Genomic DNA, 21,836 nt, shown 5'->3' on the forward strand with positions numbered 1-21,836 from the left:
GACCTTGTTTGACTCTTCTGTGAATCGGGTGAGGTATCGTCTAAGAGACTCGCCACTCTCTTGCCTGATTGACCACAGGTACATCTTGGTCTTCTTTTGGACCATAGACGTAGCGAACCGTGCCAGGAACATGTCCTTCAGGTCTTTGAACGAGTGGATGCTTCCTGGTCTTAAGTTTTTGAACCACTTAAAGCCGGGTCCGGTGAGGGTCAAACTAAAGGCTTGGCACATGGCACCAGGAGAAACACCCTGCATCGTCATCCAGGTTTCATAGTGCTGGATGTGGTAAGCAGGATCTGCTTTCCCATCATAGGGAGCGAGGTTCGGGAGCTTGAAATTCCCCGTACAAACCTCAGCCAATATCTGAGTAGTGAAAGGCGATGAGTTCTCCTCAACGACTCCGTAGGCACTTCCACCTATTCCGTATTCTCGGAGATCTCGTACCTCATTTCGAAGGTTGTGGATCATAGTGACCACATCGAGACCGGTCGTTGGAGTAACCCCTTGATCGGGAGGAGTCACCTGCAGCCTCTCGTTAGACCCCTGTCCTGCGCGGCGGTTCCCGTTAGTTGGGGCTGCCAGCGGGATGTTGGGTCTAGAGCTTAGTCGCTCTCTCAGATCATTGCCACGCCCCATGCGTTGAGCAGTGAGGTGGTCCCTAAGATCAGGGCTGGCCGTACGGAGGCGCCGGCTCTGCTTGCGGCGGTGCGCTCTCCGCGCGCCCTGACTTTCCGCAACATTCTCCCTCGGACCTAGTCGGTCGAGGGCCGAACGTCGGGAATTCCCCTCTTGAGAAGTCACCGGCGCATCGCCTGTTCGGGGTAAGGGATTCGACGGACCGGCTTCAAACACGGCGGGGAGTCCCCCGTCCTTCGTGAGAGAAGTCTCGACATCCTCCGAGTCACCAGTATCCTCATAATCAGGGTCGCGGCTTTCCTCGTTGAGGTTCTCAGGATCCCCGTTGGGGATCGTTGTGTCACGCATAGGTTGCTTCGCAGCCAGTTGGCGGTGATACCTTGCGTTCCTCGCCTTCAGTCGGCGGATACTCTCCTCCAATTCCGTGATGCGGTTGTCCCTGCTATCAGGAGATGGAGATGGTGAGCGGGTCGAGCTCTCTTCGTGGAGCGACTCTTCGTCACCATGCGCTCGGGAGCGCAAGAAGTATTTCTTGGTCTTAGCGACGTTTTCGGGGTTGTTTGCGCCCTCAGAACGTACGGGTGGTTGGCTACTCATCGTTTCTCAAGTTCGAGAAGGTTGAGTTCGCAGAAGAAAAGAAGAAGATGAATGGAAGGGATTTCGGGCTGAATAGGTCGGGAAGTCCCCTCCTTCTAGCGCCAAAATGTTGTCGCACGAAAATGAACAATTATTTAAAACCTCGGGCGGTTCGATCCAAGGCCGGACCAAGTGATCGCACCCGGGCCAAGAGTGTGAACTCGATAGTCTCGAGCTAGGGTTCTCTCCGATCAACCCGCCTCTCGGGAGAGGTAGGGGGTGAGGAGGATGAGTGACCGTGCCTTGGTTGTCGGCTGCCTACGTACCCGTGCGTGGGATCAGGTCAGAACGTAGTTCAAGCGTGTGTGACGCAGTATGAGGCGCGGAGCCTTGGCGAAGAGGCGTGCTCGACGAAGGAAACGGGGCGCGAGGAGTCCTCGGCAGCGTCTCAGAACTTCGGAGATCGCGTACGCGTCTAGCGTGTTAGACGCGCAAGGGTAGCTCCAGTTGAGAACCCTAGGGGCGTGCTTGAGCACCGGAGAACGTTCGGTCAAAGGGAGCGACGTCCGGGAAGTTCCCGTGAGTGCTTCGGGACCTTTGAGAACGAGGGAGAGAGAAGAGAACCTGCTTCAGGCCAAATATGGCATCCAGAGAAGCAGAGAAATCGAGCGTGTCGATAAGAGATGAAGAGAATTATTAGATATTCTTGGATATCTTGGGATGGATTTCCCCTCAATGGGAGAGGGTATTTATAGGTGTTTGGGAGCCTTAGAAGGCCCCTTTTTCGTCCATGTGGGACTAGGATCGCGCATGCCATCAAGTGGAGGCGCACGGCACGCGCGGCGCACAACGAGCGGCGCGCGGCGCGCGGCGCAAGGGGCGCGGCGCGCGTGTCACCGGGCGCGGCGCGAGGGTCATCAGGCGCGGCGCAGGTCGCGCGGCGCATGGAGCGCGCGGCGCGCGCCTGCATGGCGCGGCGCGCCATCTGCTGCACGGCCGGCCGGCGTGGCGCGCTGTGTGCGTGGTGAACAGCTCGTCTTGGCCGGGTTCTTGCGGGCCTCCGAATGTCATTCTTCTCACGTGAAATATGAAGCTTTCTACTTGATGAGAGTGACTCGATTCGAGTAGCGAGGCTCGGCCCGGCGAGAGCGACTAGCGACTTGATTCGAGGAGTGACTCGAGGATGACTCGAGGCTCGACTCGAAAATGACTCGAGGCTCGACTCGAGGAACAATTAAAGGCTCGACTCGAGGAACCACTCAAGGCTCGACTCGAGGAGCGAAGCTCGACTCGAGGAGATTGACTCAAGGCTCGACTCGAGGAGCGAAGCTCGACTCGAGGAGATTGACTCAAGGCTCGACTCGAGGAGCGAAGCTCGACTCGAGGAGTCAGGAGTTTGGGCGAGGGCTTGAAGATTTGCCGCTCTTCAGGACCTCCGGCCTGACCATCGGCCCTTTGAGCGACGTGCCTTCTCGGCGTCTCGGGTTTTCCGAAAACGACCGACAACAAGATGCTTGAGAGAGTGACAGGGTCCGGTTTTTCCTATCTCGAAAGATTTGGATCCCCAGAATGTACGCGGCTGTTGTCAATGGTGCCCACAAGAAGAGTAGTAGTGTCTATTTATGTACATTTGATGTCATATAGTCTTACGAAGACTCTTGCTTGTAATTGCTTATTCATTAATAAAAAGTTGAAACGTTCATTCAATCTTCCTTGTCTGAAGCTTTATGATAAAACCATAGTCTTTTAGTCCATAAACAAACTTAACAACTTACGAAGAGACAAATGTAGATTTGCATGAACAAACTCTTCGTAGTTTGCTTAAAACGATATATTCGCAATCTTAGGGTCAAAGGACTATTGACCTCAGTATGATTGTTAGAAGAATCTATGATGTCTGGTTATGAGGCATTGAGAGTTAGGAACTCTATAGTTCTTCTAGGTATCTTCCGAAGGTACTGAATTGACCAGTGCACTTCTAGAGACAAGATAAGAACAAACCATTTAACCTCTTATGTCTCGAAGTCACTATGTATGAATTGCATCATGCTTACCTTAATCCTGAAATGAGACATGCCATTTCACACCTTAGTATTCTCATTTGAGAAAGTCAAAGTTCGGACTCACTATGTGATTCCGAACAAGGCCTATTGGTGAGGTACTAAGTTGTGAGTCTGTCATGAGTAACTTTGTGAAGTTCTCATAGATATGGAATTCATGTACAAGATTGCTGAAATGCAATGTATGTCACCTCATGCTTTGTTCCTTGGAGTGTGAATAAATGAACTGGCCAGTGTCCAAATTGAGTCCTGACTCTTTTGGATGAAACAATGTGACTTGTTAGCTCCTCGTCAATACATTGTTTCTAACTTATTCACAAGCGACAAAGGAGTTGAGGAAATAACAGCTAGAAGGGTAAAATGGTAATTTAGTAAATCCCGACTAGCTGATGACATTCATGAAGGGTAAACATAGATAATATTCAGTGGATCCGCTCATCATAATTAGGTCGAATTCTTGAGTAGAAAATAAATTCATTTGAACCGAGAGATTTTCAGTGTCAGCTCTTTAGTGGAGTCAGTTGGCATTAAGCTAAACTTGGAAAAGGTTTGTGAACTTTTGAGTCCAAGTGTTTAGCTAAAGCTTTGTTCATTTGGGTCCATGAGGTCACTGTCACGAATCACATCGATAGGAATAGTTAAACTGGAAGCTAAGCCAAAACAAGAACGAAAATAGTTAAAAGGGTATTTTTGTCTTTTGAGACAAAGGATGAAATGAATGTCAATAATTTTTTTGACAAGGTCATTTTGTGACATGTTTCACTCGGCCATGACTTGATCATTGGGCCTTGTGAATTAATTTCATTTCATAAGAATTTTATTGAAAATTCTAAATGGGCCTTTTCTTATGTTGTCATGAACAAGTGAAGAAAATTCTAGAAGCCTTTTCTAGAAGATCATGGGCGCCTACCCTATAGAGAAATAGGAGAGTTTATTTTGTGCATAAATGTATTTAGATACTTGCCAAAAGAAAAAGAGGAAACAAATTTCCCACACAAGCAATGGGAATTTCGGCCAAGAGACTAATAGGCAAGCCAAGGAACAAAAAAGGAAACAAATCCTAGCCTTCTAGAAGGATGCCTTGGGCGCCTAAGAGGAATGGGAAATAAGGGTTATTTTGCTCATGAATATGTGATATTCTATAGAAGAGGAAACTACCTTATAGAAGGTGAGACCTCTCCTATAAATAGGAGCCTCATTTCCTCACAATTCATTCATCCAAGTTTAAGAGATTTGAGAGACTCTCTCTCTAGAACTTGGCCGAAGTCCTCTTCTCTCTCTCTCTAGTTTATTTTCGGTTTTCTCTTGTCTTGGCACCTAGGTCCTCACTCGACCTAGTCTTTAGCTCTGCGACTTCGAGACTCGTTCTCAAGTCGTAGTGTTTAAAAGTGCCCACTCACTAATTCCTTCTTTTCGAGTGATTTAGTGATAGAAACTATCGTGGTTGCTCGAGTTCCCGAGGAAAGAAAAGAGAGACGTGCTGCGAGGGGAGACGAACGTTGCCAACCTTCCAAAGGCTCATCAACGTTCAAGCATCAAAAAGGTTAGTAACTTTTAAAGCTCATATTAGTTTTTATTTACATGCATATGCTCTTGTCTAGGTTAGTAAAAACTAGTTTTACTTAAAAAGAAAATTTTTAAAATTCCGCCGCTTTGCGAAGCGTTTAATCTTTTTCTTAAACCCTAGATCGATTCCAACAAATGGTATCAGAGCTATGGTCAAAGGAATGCATGTGCATGTTTTTAAAATTATGAGCTTGAAAATCGTTTTCGAAAGTTTACTAATTTTGTGACAAGTTAGAATTGTAATCTTAGATTTTTTTTTAATTTAATGCTCTTGTCTTTAAATTAAAAACCATGTTGATTTTCTATGAGTTTGGGATGATGTTAAAACACATTAGAATCAGTTCTAAAAGTTTTTAATTTTTTATATTGAAAAACGTGTTTTAAAGGTTTGAGAATTTTCGAGTAAATTTTGTGACTAGTTTTATTTTCTTGCTAGTTTCGTTTATTTACTTGAATCGTTTTATGCATGTTGTTATTTCTTTTATTCTATGTTATTACCCTGCTAATAAAACACAAATAAAAGCTTTAAACAACCTCATAAAACGTTCCGTTACACTCGTTTCTTTTTCGCACCTAAAAGGACAAAGCTTTAATTTATTTCTTTTTCTTCGAGCTGGAATGTAAACCCGCATTAAAAGCGGCATAACTCTCTGCTCAGAAATCGAAATTTAATGATTCTTGAATCAAATTAAAGCTATGTCTGTCCTCTGTCCAATGCCACCGGTTTCGGCTCAAAAGGACATCGGAGCCGCCAGTTATGGCGATTTTACTCCAAGGTGCGCGGCTGTCTGAAACTCCAGTTTTTTAGAAATCCGGATTTTCAAACCCCACTACCATGAGTTATAGAACTCTAATGAGAAAACTTTCTTGAGCAAAAATGTTTTTCATATGATTATAAACATGATGTGTAAGATTAAAATGTTTTGATTTTTGAAAGTTTAATTGAAATTGAATTTTTACAAAACTAGTTTGAATTTTGAAAAACCGTTTTCACTTTCAAACTTGAAAATATTTTGTCATCCAAATCAAATAAATTTTCAAAATGTTTTCAAAACTATATCTATATCACATATGTTCAAAATCTATATGCTCTTGAAATTTTGAGTGGGAGGTCTCTTTGTAGACAAAACCGAAAAATAAAAAGATGTGTAATCTCAAACTTTCAAGTGTTCGAGTGAGTTGAAGTTCACACTTCCCTCACGCACTTTCCCGAAATAGAAAATAGGAAAAGATCGAGTATGTCCCTTGTGCCTTTATGCACTAATACTGCTCTGAACATGTCGATCTAGGATTCTCTTCTAGTTGTCCGCTCCGTCGCTCTCTAACTAGGAAATCTGTTTCCGAACTTAAAAGAGTCGATGAACCAACTCCAAAAACTAAGTGGGAGGGTTATATTCGTTGTTTGTAACCCGCGATCCCCAACACTAGTGAAAGATGCAATAACGTGGGACTAAGAGCCGCTCTTGCGACCCTCACTTAAATGTGAGTACTCCAAGGCGTTATTGCTTCGATCATTGCTCAATGAGCTACGTCCGAGAGTGATGCAATGATGGCAAGGCCTCCCCTTGGGGGATTGTTTTTCAAAGCTGATCTTTTGGACTAAGTGGTTGGTTGCACACTTAGGCTCAATCCCTAGTATCCTTCCTTAAGGCTCTGCGAAAGGATGTGAGTGATCAAACCATTTTACAAGGTGGCTAGTCAAAATAGATGTATTGACGTCTTGGCTTAGCATTAATGATGTGTCATTTACTTATAAATGGAGATTTTTTGCGGCCTTCTCTTGAGGGAGTAAATTATCGTTTGGTTTATAACACCTTTGGGTTTTACAAAAGTCTTAATGAAACTTAAATCCTAAACCAAAGACTAATCATAAACTTGTTTCAACTGTTATAGGCAATATGTCTCTCAACCCTCTCTCAACAATTCTTTCCTCGAACAAACTCGAAAACGAAAACTACATAGACTCGAAACGTAACCTCGACATAATACCTACCGTTAACAAGCACAAATGGGTACTCACCACCCCGTGTCCTCCTCTGACGAATGATGATTCAACTCAAGAGGACAATGACGCCTTAGCGGCCTGGCTTCGATCCGATGAGATTGTGAGGTGCTATATCTTAGCATCTATGAACAATATGCTGAAAAAGCAACATCGTGACATCGAGACTGCCGCCGACATGCTCTACAATCTCCTTGAGAGTTTTGGAGGGCAAAGGCGTCAAGCAAGGCAAAAAGCAGTCCGACAGTTTATGAACTGTCATATGAAGGCTAGGACTCCTGTTAGAGACTTTATGATACTGATCATTAGTTTTCTAAATAAAATGGAAATCCTAGGATCTGAGACTGATGGGAAGAATCTCATAGATATGATCTTAGAAACTCTCCCCGCGTCTCTTGATACCTCCAAGATGAACTACTCCATAAACAAGCTAGAGTACACTGCTACCAAACTTATGGAGGAACTTCACACTGCTGTAGGTTTCACTAAGAGAAAGAGGAATCAAGGAGAGGCACATGCTACTGAGCAAAAAGCCTCCGCCTCTGAAACTGTGAAGAGACCTTACAAGGCCGATAAAAAGAACTGTCCCGCCTATCTCAAAGCAAAGGAACATGGTATTGTACTAGTTACCGAAGCATGCTTAGTAGCTGATAATGTATCAACGTGGATTCTTGACTCCGCTGCTACTAACCATATTTGCTGTTCCTTGAATGGTTTCAAGAAAACCAAAAGCTTAGAGGAAGGCGAGTTCTGTTTCAAATGGGGTGATGGGAGCCTGGTGTCTGCAAAGGCTGTGGGATCTGTGACGCTGTCTTTTGAAGACCGCACTTTAAACTTGAATAATGTATATTTTGTTCCTACCTTTGGGAAGAACTTAATATCCGTTGCTCGTCTTCTAGAGCAAGATTATTGTTTAAAGTTCATTAAGAATGGAATTCGTATTTCGTTTCCTGATAATTCTTGTCACTGATGCATGTATGAAGAATACTCTTTTCTACATCTATCCCACTCAACCTTCTCTTTTAGACACCGAAATAGATAATGATCTAATCAGGGAGCCGAAGAGGATCAAACTTTCTGAATCCTCTGATCTAACAAAATCAACATACCTCTGGCACTTAAGACTTGGTCATATCAGTCTAGATAGGATTAAGAGACTTGTGAGGGATGGTCCACTCCAAGCCTCTGCAATAGGTTCACTACCTACTTGTGAATCCTGTGTAGAAGGAAAAATGACTAAGCGACCTTTCTCTGATAAGGGTCGAAGAGCCACTGAGATGCTGGAACTAATACATTCTGATGTATGTGGTCCGCTCAACCAACAGGCACGTGGAGGATACGAATACTTCGTTACCTTCACTGATGATTACTCACGATATGGGTTTGTCTATTTGCTCAAACACAAATCCGAGATCTTTAACGTATTTAAGGTCTTTAGGGCTTTAGTGGAAAAGCAAACTGGCAAAGTGATCAAAACCCTTCGATCTGATCGAGGTGGTGAGTATATGTCTGGAGAGTTCGACGACTTTCTTAAAGAAGAAGGTATTGCTTCTCAGCTTACCGCACCTGGCACACCTCAACAAAACGGAGTGTCAGAGAGAAGAAACCGAACTCTTATGGAGATGGTTAGATCGATGATGAGTTACTCATCACTCCCGCTTTCCTTTTGGGGATATGCCCTCGAAACAGCCGCTTATATTCTGAACCAAGTTCCGTCCAAAACGGTTCCTGGTACTCCTTATGAACGATGGACTGGCCGTAAAGTGAATCTTGGCCGCATCCGAATTTGGGGTTGCCCTGCACACGTGCTAAGGCAAAAGACTAGCAAGTTGGCTAGTAGGTCAGAATTGTGCCTGTTTGTAGGATATCCGAAGGAAACCAAAGGTTTTACTTTCTATAGTCCCGAGGACGATAAGACTTTCGTTAGCACGAATGCTCGTTTCCTTGAGGAGGACTTTATGAAGGATGCGAAACCTAGAAGCAAAATTGTGCTTGAAGAAAAGTTGGGTGAGGAAGCTTCTACCTCATCTGTAAGAACTGTTCTTACCCCAACTGAAACACAACCTAACTCGTCAGAATCTCGTCAAGTAGTACTTAGACGTAGTGGGAGGGCTACTCAAAAGCCTGACAGGTACATGTCTTATGGAGACTCTCTTGTAGCCGTCTCCGACATGGATGATCCTGTTTCCTATAGCCAAGCAATGGCTTGTTCTGAATCAAACCTTTGGCTTGACGCCATGAAAGTTGAGATGCACTCGATGTATGTCAACAAAGTCTGGAAACTTGTAGACCTTCCTGAAGGGATTAAACCCGTAGGGTGTAAGTGGATATACAAGAAGAAAAGGGGTCCTGATGGGAACGTCGAGACGTTCAAAGCACGACTTGTGGCGAAGGGTTATACCCAACAAGAAGGGATTGACTATGAAGAAACCTTCTCGCCAGTCGCGATGCTTAAATCCATCCGCATACTCCTATCCATAGCTGCAGCTCTCGACTATGAGATCTGGCAAATGGATGTCAAGACAGCCTTTCTGAATGGCAATCTTGACGAGCGCATTTACATGGCTCAACCAGACGGTTTCGTGGATAAAGGTCAAGAGACCAAGGTTTGTGAGTTGCTTAAATCCATTTATGGACTAAAGCAAGCATCTAGGTCATGGAATATTAGATTCGATGAAACTGTAAAGAGCTTCGGCTTTGAACAGTCAATAGATGAGCCTTGTGTTTACAAGTTAATACACGAAGGCAAAGTTGTGTTTCTGGTACTATATGTCGATGATATACTACTCATTGGTAATGACGTGGGTAAATTATCTGAGGTTAAGGTCTGGCTAGCAAAGCAATTCGATATGAAGGATCTAGGAGAAGCCGCGTACATTCTGGGAATCCAAATCTTTCGAGATAGGAAAAACCGGACCCTGTCGCTCTCTCAAGCATCTTATATTGATAAGGTGATGGATCGCTTCTCGATGCAAGACTGCAAGAGGGGTCAAACACCCTTTAGGCATGGAGTTTCACTCTCTAAGGACCAGTCTCCCAAGACTGCACAAGAGATTGAAGACATGAGGAAAATTCCTTACGCCTCTGCCGTAGGAAGCCTCATGTATGCTATGCTTTGCACCCGACCTGATATATGTTTCGCCGTTGGCGTAGTTAGTCGTTTCCAATCCAACCCTGGACCCGAGCACTGGATTGCTGTTAAGCATGTTCTTAAGTATCTTCGAAGAACTAGGAACTTGATGCTTACATACTCAGGTACTGACCTGACTATGACGGGATATACCGACTCCGATTTTCAAGCGGATAAGGATTCCAGGAAATCCACTTCGGGATCTGTGTTCATCCTTAATGGTGGAGCTGTCGTGTGGAGGAGTATTAAGCAATCTTGCATTGCTGACTCCACAATGGAGGCAGAATATGTGGCTGCTTGTGAAGCATCCAAAGAGGCTGTATGGCTTAAGAAATTCCTTAAGTATTTGGAAGTTGTTCCAAACGTCGACGAGCCCATGACCCTTTATTGTGATAATAGTGGGGCTGTCGCTAACTCAAAGGAACCTAGAAGCCATAAGCGCTCTAAACATATTGAGAGGAAATACCATTTGATTCGAGAGATCGCGCAACGCGGAGACGTGGAGGTGAAGTAGATCTCTGGAAGATCCATTCACCAAGGCCCTAGCGAACATGGTCTTCGACCAACTTCGAGAGGGATTAGGCATGTAGGACTACTCACATCTTCTTTGAGTCAAGTGGGAGTTTGTTGTCAATGGTGCCCACAAGAAGAGTAGTAGTGTCTATTTATGTACATTTGATGTCATATAGTCTTACGAAGACTCTTGCTTGTAATTGCTTATTCATTAATAAAAAGTTGAAACGTTCATTCAATCTTCCTTGTCTGAAGCTTTATGATAAAACCATAGTCTTTTAGTCCATAAACAAACTTAACAACTTACGAAGAGACAAATGTAGATTTGCATGAACAAACTCTTCGTAGTTTGCTTAAAACGATATATTCGCAATCTTAGGGTCAAAGGACTATTGACCTCAGTATGATTGTTAGAAGAATCTATGATGTCTGGTTATGAGGCATTGAGAGTTAGGAACTCTATAGTTCTTCTAGGTATCTTCCGAAGGTACTGAATTGACCAGTGCACTTCTAGAGACAAGATAAGAACAAACCATTTAACCTCTTATGTCTCGAAGTCACTATGTATGAATTGCATCATGCTTACCTTAATCCTGAAATGAGACATGCCATTTCACACCTTAGTATTCTCATTTGAGAAAGTCAAAGTTCGGACTCACTATGTGATTCCGAACAAGGCCTATTGGTGAGGTACTAAGTTGTGAGTCTGTCATGAGTAACTTTGTGAAGTTCTCATAGATATGGAATTCATGTACAAGATTGCTGAAATGCAATGTATGTCACCTCATGCTTTGTTCCTTGGAGTGTGAATAAATGAACTGGCCAGTGTCCAAATTGAGTCCTGACTCTTTTGGATGAAACAATGTGACTTGTTAGCTCCTCGTCAATACATTGTTTCTAACTTATTCACAAGCGACAAAGGAGTTGAGGAAATAACAGCTAGAAGGGTAAAATGGTAATTTAGTAAATCCCGACTAGCTGATGACATTCATGAAGGGTAAACATAGATAATATTCAGTGGATCCGCTCATCATAATTAGGTCGAATTCTTGAGTAGAAAATAAATTCATTTGAACCGAGAGATTTTCAGTGTCAGCTCTTTAGTGGAGTCAGTTGGCATTAAGCTAAACTTGGAAAAGGTTTGTGAACTTTTGAGTCCAAGTGTTTAGCTAAAGCTTTGTTCATTTGGGTCCATGAGGTCACTGTCACGAATCACATCGATAGGAATAGTTAAACTGGAAGCTAAGCCAAAACAAGAACGAAAATAGTTAAAAGGGTATTTTTGTCTTTTGAGACAAAGGATGAAATGAATGTCAATAATTTTTTTGACAAGGTCATTTTGTGACATGTTTCACTCGGCCATGACTTGATCATTGGGCCTTGTGAATTAATTTCATTTCATAAGAATTTTATTGAAAATTCTAAATGGGCCTTTTCTTATGTTGTCATGAACAAGTGAAGAAAATTCTAGAAGCCTTTTCTAGAAGATCATGGGCGCCTACCCTATAGAGAAATAGGAGAGTTTATTTTGTGCATAAATGTATTTAGATACTTGCCAAAAGAAAAAGAGGAAACAAATTTCCCACACAAGCAATGGGAATTTCGGCCAAGAGACTAATAGGCAAGCCAAGGAACAAAAAAGGAAACAAATCCTAGCCTTCTAGAAGGATGCCTTGGGCGCCTAAGAGGAATGGGAAATAAGGGTTATTTTGCTCATGAATATGTGATATTCTATAGAAGAGGAAACTACCTTATAGAAGGTGAGACCTCTCCTATAAATAGGAGCCTCATTTCCTCACAATTCATTCATCCAAGTTTAAGAGATTTGAGAGACTCTCTCTCTAGAACTTGGCCGAAGTCCTCTTCTCTCTCTCTCTAGTTTATTTTCGGTTTTCTCTTGTCTTGGCACCTAGGTCCTCACTCGACCTAGTCTTTAGCTCTGCGACTTCGAGACTCGTTCTCAAGTCGTAGTGTTTAAAAGTGCCCACTCACTAATTCCTTCTTTTCGAGTGATTTAGTGATAGAAACTATCGTGGTTGCTCGAGTTCCCGAGGAAAGAAAAGAGAGACGTGCTGCGAGGGGAGACGAACGTTGCCAACCTTCCAAAGGCTCATCAACGTTCAAGCATCAAAAAGGTTAGTAACTTTTAAAGCTCATATTAGTTTTTATTTACATGCATATGCTCTTGTCTAGGTTAGTAAAAACTAGTTTTACTTAAAAAGAAAATTTTTAAAATTCCGCCGCTTTGCGAAGCGTTTAATCTTTTTCTTAAACCCTAGATCGATTCCAACAGCGGCTTCTCCTAGATCCTTCATATCGAATTGTTTTGCCAGCCAGACCTTAACCTCAGATAACTTACCCACGTCATTACCAATGAGTAGTATATCATCGACATATAGTACCAGAAACACAACTTTACCTTCGTGTATTAACTTGTAAACACAAGGCTCATCTATCGACTGTTCAAAGCCAAAGCTTTTTACAGTTTCATCGAATCTAATATTCCATGACCTAGATGCTTGCTTTAGTCCATAAATGGATTTAAGCAACTCACAAACCTTGGCCTCTTGACCTTTATCCACGAAACCGTCTGGTTGAGCCATGTAAATGCGCTCGTCAAGATTGCCATTCAGAAAGGCTGTCTTGACATCCATTTGCCAGATCTCATAGTCGAGAGCTGCAGCTATGGATAGGAGTATGCGGATGGATTTAAGCATCGCGACTGGCGAGAAGGTTTCTTCATAGTCAATCCCTTCTTGTTGGGTATAACCCTTCGCCACAAGTCGTGCTTTGAACGTCTCGACGTTCCCATCAGGACCCCTTTTCTTCTTGTATATCCACTTACACCCTACGGGTTTAATCCCTTCAGGAAGGTCTACAAGTTCCCAGACTTTGTTGACATACATCGAGTGCATTTCAACTTTCATGGCGTCAAGCCAAAGGTTTGATTCAGAACAAGCCATCGCTTGGCTATAGGAAACAGGGTCATCCATGTCGGAGACGGCTACAAGAGAGTCTCCATAAGACATGTACCTGTCAGGCTTTTGAGTAGCCCTCCCACTACGTCGAAGTACTACTTGACGAGATTCTGATGAGTTAGGTTGTGTTTCAGTTGGGGTAAGAACAGTTCTTACAGATGAGGTAGAAGCTTCCTCACCCAACTTTTCTTCAAGCACAATTTTGCTTCTAGGTTTCGCATCATTCATAAAGTCCTCCTCAAGGAAACGAGCATTCGTGCTAACGAAAGTCTTATCGTCCTCGGGACTATAGAAAATGAAACCTTTGGTTTCCTTTGGATATCCTACAAACAGGCACAATTCTGACCTACTAGCCAACTTGCTAGTCTTTTGCCTTAGCACATGTGCAGGGCAACCCCAAATTCGGATGTGGCCCAAACTTACTTTACGGCCAGTCCATCTTTCATAAGGAGTACCAGGAACCGTTTTAGACGGAACTTGGTTCAGAATGTAAGCGGCTGTTTCGAGGGCATATCCCCAAAAGGAAAGCGGGAGTGATGAGTAACTCATCATTGATCTAACCATCTCCATAAGAGTTCGGTTTCTTCTCTCTGACACTCCGTTTTGTTGAGGTGTGCTAGGTGCGGTAAGCTGAGAAGCGATACCTTCTTCTTTAAGAAAGTCATCGAACTCTCCAGACATATACTCACCACCTCGATCAGATCGAAGGGTTTTGATCACTTTGCCAGTTTGCTTTTCCACTAAAGCCCTAAAGACCTTAAATACGTTAAAGGTCTCGGATTTGTGTTTAAGCAAATAGACAAACCCATATCTTGAGTAATCATCAGTGAAGGTAACGAAGTATTCGTATCCTCCACGTGCCTGTTGGTTGAGCGGACCACATACATCAGAATGTATTAGTTCCAGCAACTCAGTGGCTCTTCGACCCTTATCGGAGAAAGGTCGCTTAGTCATTTTTCCTTCTATATAGGATTCACAAGTAGGTAGTGAACCTATTGCAGAGGCTTGGAGTGGACCATCCCTCACAAGTCTCTTAATCCTATCTAGACTGATATGACCAAGTCTTAAGTGCCAGAGGTATGTTGATTTTGTTAGATCGGAGGATTCAGAAAGTTTGATCCTCTTTGGCTCCCTAATTAGATCGTTATCTATTTCGGTGTCTAAAAGAGAAGGTTGAGTGGGATAGATGTAGAAAAGAGCATTCTTCATACATGCATCAGTGACAAAAGAATTATCAGGAAACGAAATACGAATTCCATTCTTAATGAACTTTAAACAATAATCTTGCTCACGAAGACGAGCAACGGATATTAAGTTCTTCCCAAAGGTAGGAACAAAATATACATTATTCAAGTTTAAAGTGCGGTCTTCAAAAGACAGCGTCACAGATCCCACAGCCTTTGCAGACACCAGGCTCCCATCACCCCATTTGAAACAGAACTCGCCTTCCTCTAAGCTTTTGGTTTTCTTGAAACCATTCAAGGAACAGCAAATATGGTTAGTAGCAGCGGAGTCAAGAATCCACGTTGATACATTATCAGCTACTAAGCATGCTTCGGTAACTAGTACAATACCATGTTCCTTTGCTTTGAGATAGGCGGGACAGTTCTTTTTGTCGGCCTTGTAAGGTCTCTTCACAGTTTCAGAGGCGGAGGCTTTTCGCTCAGTAGCATGTGCCTCTCCTTGATTCCTCTTTCTCTTAGTGAAACCTACAGCAGTGTGAAGTTCCTCCATAAGCTTGGTAGCAGTGTACTCTAGCTTGTTTATGGAGTAGTTCATCTTGGAGGTATCAAGAGACGCGGGGAGAGTTTCTAAGATCATATCTATGAGATTCTTCCCATCAGTCTCAGATCCTAGGATTTCCATTTTATTTAGAAAACTAATGATCAGTATCATAAAGTCTCTAACAGGAGTCCTAGCCTTCATATGACAGTTCATAAACTGTCGGACTGCTTTTTGCCTTGCTTGACGCCTTTGCCCTCCAAAACTCTCAAGGAGATTGTAGAGCATGTCAGCGGCAGTCTCGATGTCACGATGTTGCTTGTTCAGCATATTGTTCATAGATGCTAAGATATAGCACCTCACAATCTCATCGGATCGAAGCCAGGCCGCTAAGGCGTCATTGTCCTCTTGAGTTGAATCATCATTCGTCAGAGGAGGACACGGGGTGGTGAGTACCCATTTGTGCTTGTTAACGGTAGGTATTATGTCGAGGTTATGTTTCGAATCTATGTAGTTATCGTTTTCGAGTTGGTTCGAGGAAAGAAAGATAGAGAGAGGGTTGAGAGACATATTGCCTATATAAGTTGAAACAAGTTTATGATTAGTCTTTGGTTTAGGATTTAAGTTTCATTAAGACTTTTGTAAAATCCAAAGGTGTTATGAACGAAATGACACTTTACTCCTTCGAGGGAAGGCCGCAACGAGTCTCCTTTCATAAGTAAATGACTCATCATTAATGCATAGCCAAGATGTCAATACATCAATTTTGACTAGCCACCTTGTAAATTGGTTTGATCACTCACATCCTTTCGCAGGGCCTCGAGGGAGGATTACTAGGGATTGAGTCTAAGTGTGTAACCAACCACTTAGTCCAAAAGATTGACTTTGAAAAACAATCCGCCGAGGGGAGGTCTTGTCATCATCGTCTCACTCTCGAACGTAGCTCATTGAGCAATGATCAGAGCAAAGCGCCCTTGAGTACTCTCATTTAAGAGAGGGCCACGAGGGTGACTCTTAGTCCGGCGACACTTGCACTTTTCATTAGTGTTGGGGATCGTGGGTTACAAACAACAAGTATAACCCTCCCACTTAGTTTTTGGAGTTGGTTCATCGACTCTTATAAGTTCGGAAACAAATTTCCTAGTTAGAGAGCGACAGAGCGGACAACTAGAAGAGAATCCTAGATCGACATGTTCAGAGCAGTATTAGTGCATAAAGGCACAAGGGACATACTCGATCTTTTCCTATTTTCTATTTCGGGAAAGTGCGTGAGGGAAGTGTGAACTTCAACTCACTCGAACACTTGAAAGTTTGAGATTACACATCTTTTTATTTTTCGGCTTTGTCTACAAAGAGACCTCCCACTCAAAATTTCAAGAGCATATAGATTTTGAACATATGTGATATAGATATAGTTTTGAAAACATTTTGAAAACTTATTTGATTTGGATGACAAAATGTTTTCAAGTTTGAAAGTGAAAACGGTTTTTCAAAATTCAAACTAGTTTTGTAAAAATTCAATTTCAATTAATCTTTCAAAAATCAAAACTTTTAATCTTTACACATCATGTTTATAATCATATGAAAAACATTTTTGCTCAAGAAAGTTTTCTCATTAGAGTTCTATAACTCATGGTAGTGGGGTTTGAAAATCCGGATTTCTAAAAAACTGGAGTTTCAGACAGCCGCGCACCTCGGAGTAAAATCGCCATAACTGGCGGCTCCGATGTCCTTTTGAGCCGAAACCGGTGGCATTGGACAGAGGACAGACAGAGCTTTAATTTGATTCAAGAATCATTAAATTTCGATTTCTGAGCAGAGAGTTATGCCGCTTTTAATGCGGGTTTACATTCCAGCTCGAAGAAAAAGAAATAAATTAAAGCTTTGTCCTTTTAGGTGCGAAAAAGAATCGAGTGTAACGGAACGTTTTATGAAGTTGTTTAAAGCTTTTATTTGTGTTTTATTAGCAGGGTAATAACATAGAATAAAAGAAATAACAACATGCATAAAACGATTCAAGTAAATAAACGAAACTAGCAAGAAAATAAAACTAGTCACAAAATTTACTCGAAAAATCTCAAACCTTTAAAACACGTTTTTCAATATGAAAAATTAAAAACTTTTAGAACTGATTCTAATGTGTTTTAAAAACATCCCAAACTCATAGAAAATCAACATGGTTTTTAATTTAAAGGCATGAGCAATAAATTAAAAAAAATCTAAGATAACAATTCTAACTTGTCACAAAATTAGTAAACTTTCGAAAACGATTTTCAAGCTCATAATTTAAAAACATGCACATGCTAATCTTTGACCATAGCTCTGATACCATTTGTTGGAATCGATCTAGGGTTTAAGAAAAAGTTTAACGCTTCGTTAAGCGGCGGAATTTTAAAAATTTTCTTTTTAAGTAAAACTAGTTTTTACTAACCTGGACAAGAGCATGTACATGTAAATAAAAACTAATATGAGCTATTAAAGTTACTAACCTTTCTTGAAGATTGAACCTTGTAGAATCTTTTGGAAAGTTGCAACGCTCGTCTCCCCTCGCAGCACGTCTCTCTTTCTTTCCTCTGCACCTCGAGCAACCACGAAAGTTTCTATCACTAAATCACTCGAAAAGAAGGAATTAGTGAGTGGGCACTTTTAAACACTACGACTTAAGAACGAGTCTCAAAGTCGTAGAGCTAAACACTAGGTCGAGTGAGGACCTAGGTGCCAAGACAAGAAAAATCGAAAATATAAACTAGAGAGAGAGAGAGGAAGGGGCGGCCAAGTCTAGAGAGAGAAGCTCTCAATCTCTAAAACTTTGCATGAATAAAAGTGTGAAATGAGGCTCCTATTTATAGGAGAGGTCTCACCTTCAATAAGGTAGTTTCCTCTTCTATAGAATATCACATATTCATGAGCCAATTTCCCTTTTCCTTCAAAGAGGTGCACGTCCAAGACAAAACAAGTAAGTCCTTGGATTTGTTTCCTCTTTTGTTTGCTTCTCTCTTGACCACATTTGGGCGCCCACCATGTTTCCTCTTAGGGGAAATTTGTTTCCTCTTTTTCTTTTGGCAAGTATCTTGATACATTTATGCACAAAATATTCTCTCTTCCTATGGGTATTATGGGCGCCTATCACCTTCTAGAAGGGGCTTCTAGAAGCTTTTCCATTTTGTTCATGACAACATGAAAAAGGCCCATTAAGAATTTTCAATAAAATTCTTATGAAATGAAATTAATCCACAAGGCCCAATTAATCATATTATGGCCGAGTGACATTAAGTCATCAAATGAACTTGTCAAAAAATTTATTGACATTCATTTCATCCTTTGTCTCAAAAGACAAAAATACCCTTTTGACTATTTTCGTTCTTGTTTTGACTTAGCTTCCAGTTTAACTATTCCTATCGATGTGATTCGTGACAGTGACCTCATGGACCCAAATGAACAAAGCTTTAGCTAAACACTTGGACTCAAAAGTTCACAAACCTTTTCCAAGTTTAGCTTAATGCCAGCTGACTCCACTAAAGAGCTGACACTGAAAATCTCTCGGTTCAAATGAATTTGTTTTCTACTCAAGAATTCGACCTAATTATAATGAGCGGATCCACTGAATATTATCTATGCTACCCTTCATGAATGTCATCAGCTAGTCGGGATTTACTAAATTACCATTTTACCCTTCTAGCTGTTATTTCCTCAACTCCTTTGTCGCTTGTGAATAAGTTAGAAACAATGTATTGACGAGGAGCTAACAAGTCACATTGTTTCATCCAAAAGAGTCAGGACTCAATTTGGACACTGGCCAGTTCATTTATTCACACTCCAAGGAACAAAGCATGAGGTGACATACATTGCATTTCAGCAATCTTGTACATGAATTCCATATCTATGAGAACTTCACAAAGTTACTCATGACATACTCACAACTTAGTATTTCACCAATAGGCCCTGTTCGGAATGACATAGTGAGTCCGAACTCTGACTTTCTCAAATGAGAATACTAAGGTGTGAAATGGCATGTCTCATTTCAGGATTAGGGTAAGCATGATGCAATTCATACATAGTGACTTCGAGACATAAGAGGTTAAATGGTTTGTTCTTATATTGTCTCTAGAAGTGCACTGGTCAATTCAGTATCTTCGGAAGATACCTAGAAGAACTATAGAGTCCCAAACTCTCAATGCCTCATAACCAGACATCATAGATTCTTCTAACAATCATACTGAGGTCAATAGTCCTTTGACCCTAAGATTGCGAATATATCGTTTTAAGCAAACTACGAAGAGTTTGTTCATGCAAATCTACATTTGTCTCTTCGTAAGTTGTTTAGTTTGTTTATGGACTAAAAGACTATGGTTTTATCATAAAGCTTCAGACAAGGAAGATTGAATGAACGTTTCAACTTTTTATTAATGAATAAGCAATTACAAGGAAGAGTCTTCGTAAGACTACATGACATCAAATGTACATAAATAGACACTACTACTCTTCTTGTGGGCACCATTGACAACAGCAACTCTGTCTCTTCCTCTACCTCGGCCTCGTGCTCTTCCTTTACCGCGTCCACGAGTAGATTGAAATTTTTCCGTCTAAGTAACAAAAAAATACCTAACATATAAACAAAAAAAAATTACTAACTTACTTGAGTAGGGGGTAGCCGTGCGATCGAATAGCGAAGGGGGTCATAGGTTCGTTGCTCTGATACCAACTGTGACGACCCGACTTTTCGGACCGTCCTACTTATCTTACTTTTTTAAACTTTAGAAAATTCTTTAGAAAACTAGGAAGAATTTTTTTAAAAAAACATCGAATCAAAGCTAACTAAAATTTTAAAGATCTTAAAAAGAAACAAAAGCATTTTTTAAAAAAATATGAAAATTGCATATCGAACATTTCATGAGAAGTATTTAACCAAAATTGAAATATGAATTTGAAACAAAACATAACAGCAAACGTACTAAAACATAATCCATAATCTAAATCTCAACCAAAATATAAAACTCTTTGAAACTTCGAAATAAATGAAAATAAAAACCTTTAAAAATTATTTCTTAAAAACTCGTAGCGGAAGTATTATTTCGTGAATGGAAACCATGACCCAACCCTCTCGCTATTGACGCCGCTAGTCCGCCCTGCTCAGTTCCTTGTAAGATATTTACCTACAACACAGACGTATATTTTTTTTCGAAGAGATGAGCTTACGCTCAACGAGAATAACATAAAGCTCGCAAAATAAAAAGAGTAATGCAATGCATGAACCGGTTATTAGTATTTTAAAACTAAACGGTGACTTGATCTTTCTTTTCTTGATTCTATCAAATTTTAATTCGGGGTGCCCCTAGGATAGTCCTACCTATTTCAGTGCACACTTTAGAGACGAAGATATGGGGTTGCAAGGTCCCACACTTCGCTCTATCTTATAAACTTATTAGGGCCTCGACCCGAGAAATTTCCCCATTTGGGCCCGTAATTCGGCTCGAGAAACTCTCCTTAAGACCTCCATAGCTCGAGGCGGTACGACTCCCTTGCTTATCTTTATCTTTTCACTTTTTTTTTCGTTACATGCACGAATGACGTATGACATACATTAAACATGATAACATGACTATAAAAAGAACATGATATAAGTATTCTAATTTATAACATATCATACCATATCATATCATCACATAACATACCATACCATATCATATCATAAACTCAGCATATCATAACATATCGTTCATAATTTATCATACCATACCATATCATTACATACTATACTATATCATATCATAAACTCCGCATATATAACATATCATGCATAATTTATCATATCATGCCATACCACACATATGTCAACAATCAAACAATAACAATTTCAAAAAATATTATAAACTTATTCAGATCATATAATACTTAATATATTTTTGAACTAATTTGGGTTGCAATGAGATTATTCTCCCCTTGACAAAACGGGAATAAAGCTATCTGGGTCGAAGACGGATTGGAAGCTCTACTTGACTCGAAACCTAATTCGGGTAAAAGACTATCGGGGATCAGCTAAGAAAAGGATTCAAGACATACTTTAGATTCTGGAAGTTTTCAGAAACGACATTCAACGTGAAATTACGAAAATATCCTTGGATATTAGGGTTTCGGTGAAAAACTAAAACTCTGAAGAAAAAAAACTTTTGTAAAAAATCCAGTACGTATAAAACATAATTTTGATCACTTTTTGTAAAGGAACAACGGCCAAAATAAGTTTTTAACTATTTATTAACAATAAAAGAAGTGCTAAAATCTAACTTTAAAATTTTTGCCAAAAACTGCATGCGCACCGTTTTTAAAATAAAAAAAAAAATCTTCTGTATTTCATAAAAATATTTTTTCATTAAAGGTTTACATAGAAGACGTTTAAACCTAACTTTTTCCAAAAAGAACCAACGCAAAACAAAATTTGTTGAGTCCACAGTAAGCGTTTAAAGTCTGAAAATCGAAAATAGGTCTCAGGTCTGTGCACTGATTTGAAAATAATCGGAAAATATTCTGTATGTCATGAAAATATTTTTCGATCAAAGATTAAGATAGAAGACAGTTAAATCTAACTTTTCCAAAAAGAATCAACGCAAAACCATACTTTTTGAAACCAGGGCAAGCGTTTTAAGAAACCGTGTTCA

Source organism: Urtica dioica, chromosome 8, assembly GCF_054948205.1.
Source record: "Urtica dioica subsp. dioica isolate 48M chromosome 8, U.dioica_male_clone48M_v1_H2, whole genome shotgun sequence".
Classification (NCBI taxonomy): Eukaryota; Viridiplantae; Streptophyta; class Magnoliopsida; order Rosales; family Urticaceae; genus Urtica; species Urtica dioica.